General features: G+C 31.7%; 1 long non-coding RNA gene across 1 annotated transcript; it reads right to left on the bottom strand.

Moving 5' to 3' along the window:
- Positions 1 to 1845: 1845 nt before the first annotated feature.
- On the bottom strand, positions 1846 to 2906 carry LOC129940635 (uncharacterized). Its single transcript, XR_008780728.1, has 3 exons — positions 2743 to 2906; positions 2233 to 2561; positions 1846 to 2053 (listed from the first exon to the last, which is right to left on the bottom strand). It is a non-coding gene; the product is annotated as an uncharacterized LOC129940635 (long non-coding RNA).
- Between the last annotated feature and the right edge of the window lie 2356 nt (positions 2907 to 5262).

Below are 5262 nucleotides of genomic sequence, written 5' to 3'. Positions count from 1 at the left end.
AATTGTTGAATACATATTTTTATATTATTTTTATACTCAGCTTTTCGAGTGGACTTAATTGGATGATATTTTGATCGTTTTTACCAACAACGGCCGTTGACGCACCTCCAATGAATCGGAAAGCTGTCCGTTGTTTGTAAGACTTCTTAATAATTGCGACTTTTTCCTCACGATACTCACGGTTAACCCTGACGAATGCCTTTTAAAAATCGGCCAACATGAGGTAAAGAGGTAGATACTCAGCTGATTGTTCAAGAATATGTATTTCTTTGGGTTTAATATGATCGACACAGGATCGACCACTGGGAAATTTAGCTTGATGTCTCTTGACATGTGTTCTAAGAAAAATGGAAGACGCTAAAAACTGTATTATTTTAAAATACACATCAAAGTAAGCCTTTTTCAATGAATAATTATTGAAAATTGAAGATAGGTCATTACTTCAGAACAATTTTTCACTTGCTACAGATACGAACTATTCACAAATTGGATAGATATTTCAATAGTACGTGACATTACGAAAAAATTATTCCCTGCGGCTCCGTTCGTCTTCGTCCCTATTGGCTAAATCATTGGGTAAATAAGTTTAACTTGAAAATTAAGGTTTTAGACCTTTTGGTCCAAAATTCGAATCTTCTCAAAAAGGGTTCGAAACATTTTATGAAATTTCTTTCAATATACAAAATATATTTTTGTATTGCTCGAGAGGGTACCTACCCCTATGGAACCGGTATTTTGTTTAAATTATCTTAGGAACGTATGAACCGATTTGGCGATACAAAAAATTGATTTAACGATTATAGAAAATGCGTGGTTTGATTTATGTGAAATCCTCTTTCCTTGGATTGGAAATTACCTTTCTAACCGTCCAATAAAATAAATGCTGGTGTGCCCCAGGGCTACAACTTCTAATCCATTTATTTGTTTCGCTGGCGATAGAATTCGTTTTTAGTATCACATCCCTCTTTATACAATAGGGAATAAGAAACCGTGTGGAATTTAATGCTGCCAAAACCCAATGCTGTCTTGTATCTTTAAAGTGAGATATACCCCCTTACCATACTGAACATCTCGATTTTGTGTATCACCAGTCACTCCTTGTGAAACGATTATCTACGCAATGTCGCCAAAAATTCCTCAAAATGTTTGGATTACCTAAGGCGATGCAAGAAGTTTTTCACCCCATCTAATCTGGAGTCCTAAGCTTGAATACCACTCCCATCTCTGAGCTGGTGCTCCTGCAACTTACTTAAGCCTCTGGGACAGTATTGAACGGAGTGTAACAAACTATAGTTTTGTCCTTGGTTTAAAATGCCCCATTTATTTTTGGTGACTTCAGGTTTTATTACATTTTTTGTTTTTAAATTAGGCCAAGCTATTATTTAATGGAGTACGGGGAATATTTTCATTTACTTATTTTCTATTGTGGCACAAAATTATATTTACATTGGCTTGTGCGTGTTTAAACAGGTATTACAGTAAAATACAATTTTTAAACCAAATAGAGGGAAGTCACAAGTGTAAATACAAATTTCACTTTAAAATAAAATTTAGATCAAAATGGCCTTTTCCTAACTCCATTAAAGATTGCAATGTTTGCTTAGTTTTGAATGCTATATAGGAAATTTCGTTGAGGTAAAACCAACTATAAATTACCGGACGAATAAAAATGTTTTGGTTCAAACTCAAAAGGCCGAATATTTTCCAAATGATAAAATGACCTTTTGATTTCTCACAAATGGGTTTTAGTTCGCAAGTTAACTTCTTTTTCTTCGTCATCTTCAAATACCATTATCCCACTTAAAAAAAACTTTAAGATATTTTACTAATAAATACTTTATCCCATAGTTTATTTAAATTTCTTTTTATTTGTTGCAATATTTTTTTTACAATTTAACATAATTTATTTTCCTTTTTTTGTTGTTGAGAATAATTACATTATGTAGGATACAGAAAGGATCCTAAATGGTATTCTGAATATCCATTGGCTTTGTTGCAACGGCAACCAGTCTAGTTCTACCGTTCACATCATTCCTTATCGAGTTTCCTGGACCTTTAAGAAAACAAAAATGTTTCGTTAAATGTGTTTTTAGAAAAAAAAAATGCGATGTGGAGTTTGTGAATTAAATCAGTTGGTGGTGCATGTAAAAATATAATCACATATCATAAAGAACATGTTCATCATTAAACAAATATTCAAACAAATGAAAATAGAATCATTTTAATACTTACGTTGGAACTAATAGCTTAGAAAGTCCATCTCCAACCAGAAGACAAAAAACACGATGCAGTTTCATTTTCCAGCCCTACAAGAATGAAAAATGTGATAAGTAAGATTTCCAAAGACTTTATACATTAAAGGTCTAAGTTATTGATTCAGTTGGTGGTGCATGTAAAATATAATCATAACTCATATAGAAACATGTTCATCATTACAATAAATATTTTGAGCAAATGTGGCAAAATTTATTTTTTCACTTACGTGATCATTACTAAGTTGGGTAGTTTCTCTCCATCTTAGACTTGAAGAGGTAATTGAACTCGAGGCATATAATTCAGCCCTAGAACGAAAAATGTTAAGTGATTAGTACGATTGTCTCAAAACACTTTTTATGTTGAAGTTTTAACTTTTTAATTCAGTTGGTAGTGCATGTAAAAAGCTATCATTAATTATTTTCAAATTTTACATATTCATCAGAATAAGGTGTGAACAGCTTCTTTGAAATTCATATTTATATTTACCTCGTATAAGAAGTCAAGAATCTTCCATGTTATTTTATTTTTAATATTCCCCTTTATTAGAGCAAATTTTTGTTTCACTAAATAAAATCTTTTTTAAATGTTAACCAAGAATTTGAGATTTTACCAAAAAACGTGCACACGCTGTGGCATAAAAATTAAAATGGACGAATCCGAATGAAAGAATTGACAACGAACGAAATAGGAAAAAATGGTTCGGTTTTCTGGAAAGTGGGAAAAATTTTATCGATTCTCGAACACGGGAATTCGATATTCGAAAAGACTTGTTTGGTTTTAGTCAACCATATATGTAGCTCTGTTTAGGGGAAAAGGAAATCTACAGCTTTATTAAATAATCATTTAAATTAAGAAAAATCTTTATCTAATTTCTTACCTGGGTTCTAAATTGAACAATTCTGTGAATCCAATAGAGACCAACAATCTCCGGATTTTTTTTTTGATTTTTCGAGCGCCATCAAATTTGACGTTTGTGTTGTATGTAGTGGTGAGCGTCCATTTTTCACAGTCTTTTTGAAATTCAAATTTCATTTCGTTTAAATTGTCGTCGAGTGCCTAAATTCATTGATTCAAAGTTATCTTTACTAGGCACAGAACAGCTCCAAAGCTCTTAGTCTGCACCGTCCTCCCGTAGTAAGTCCTTGAGTAGGTGCGCCTCCAAATCATGAAGTTCCCTTACTTCGAGATATGGATTCACGCGAAACCTATGTTTTCTTTTATCCTCTTGATTAGTTAGCTCTTATAGTTCCTCCAGCTTCTTAACCAGCATCATTTTCCAAAAGTTTCTCCATGTTTCCGCTGAACCTACAAAAGGGTTAGGTCCGTTAAGGAATAGATGACATTAACGCGAAAAAGAGCACATTTTCAATGCATTCAGCCTTTATTTGTGAATCCATCAATTTTTGGTAATGACTTTGTTCAAATTCACTACAAGAATTATTATGAACACTTTGCTGTTACAGTTCAGAGATTTGCAAGAAAAGTGATAGGGATTTTGTGGTCTAATGTCCTTGAAACACTATGCAAAGAAACTTCTCTAACTTTAGAAAAAATAATGTACCTTACAAACAAACTTAACTTTTACTTAATTAAAAACAATGAAGTATATCTTACGTGTGCTCGAACTCTCCACCTTATTTATTCCAAAAACTGATCAACTTAGTTAAGCCTTAAGCATAGTATTCAGCTCAAGCTAAAATTCAGCTCTCATACAAAAGTCTCTCCAAAACTTAATCAAGCTAAAATTTAGCCAGAGTGGTACGCAGTTCTAGCTAAAATTTTTGTTTCATAGTTTACTTTATTGAGCTGTTAAAATTAAGCGGACTGACAAATTGGGCTGTGCATTCCTAACAAGCTTAACTTTTAAAGTTTGTTGAAGCTTTCTGCAGAGTGTTTTTGTTTAAACAAAAATAGCCTGAAAACAGCCCCCTCTAAGAATTAAGTTTAATTAAGAACAACTGTATTTTCATTTCTAAAAGGGTTCTGACAGAAAATAAATTATATTTTGTGTTTTTCTTTTGTCCTCTTCTTAAATAAAATGGATATTAGGGACTCTTTCAGATTAGCCGACAGAAAGAGATCGTAAAATACTTAATAACAAATTTCTGAGGATAAAAAGAATTTTGTGATAATCGTGAAGCAACTTCAATTAATTTGGAACTTGGAGGATAGTTTCATGAAGTTCCTTAGTTTAAGTTCAGATTTTAACTGAAATTTGGCGCAAAAAAGAAAATTAAATTTTAATTTGTAGCTGAATGCTGGTTTAATATTTGATCCATGACACAAAATTTCAATGAATGGTTTATAGTAAAAGCACTTTTTAGTCATAAATACAATTTTGTATTTTTTAAAACAAAAAAAATGTGTTGCCTACCTATAGCTACAATTTTTGCAAATACAACTCAATTTTAGAAATAAACAAAAAGCAAAAATCGAAACTCAAATAATATGTACATGTCATGTTTTTCTAACTTAAAATTTTGTAATTTAAGTATTTTTTTAATACAAAGAAATTTAAAATTCATATTATAAAAATCTTTTTTTATGTTGACCAGTATTTGCACATACATATTTACACATATGTTCATATTAAATTATCAATTTTTCAAAGTGTCTGACTCGAACATGTATTGCGAGCCTGTTTCGAATGAATCAAAGCCTGATGGATATTACTAAAATAATAAATGGTGCTATTTTATATATGTGGTCAAATAATCTTCAAAAAGATGATGGTTCGTATCATATAATAATTGTTGAACTGAGGGCCTTCAAATGGCTTTCCGTACCAATTTTAAAATTAAATGGGTCAACTTTAATACTTTCGTTTCCTGAAAATTAGAATTCTACTGTGGTTTGGTGGGTGCCGGTTATAATGTCAATACTACGAATTTGAAAATTAAAACTTCGAAGGTTACCTCAATTACATACCTGAGCATCTCCTTTCTATTTCGAGTATCGATTCGTTTGCGTTGACACAACATACCGAAACCACAGCCAACTTAGCTC

The sequence above is a fragment of the Eupeodes corollae genome, chromosome 1, assembly GCF_945859685.1.
Source record: "Eupeodes corollae chromosome 1, idEupCoro1.1, whole genome shotgun sequence".
Lineage (NCBI taxonomy): Eukaryota > Metazoa > Arthropoda > Insecta > Diptera > Syrphidae > Eupeodes > Eupeodes corollae.
Note: the sequence above shows the minus strand (reverse complement) of the source record. Positions and strands in the feature narration are given on the sequence as shown.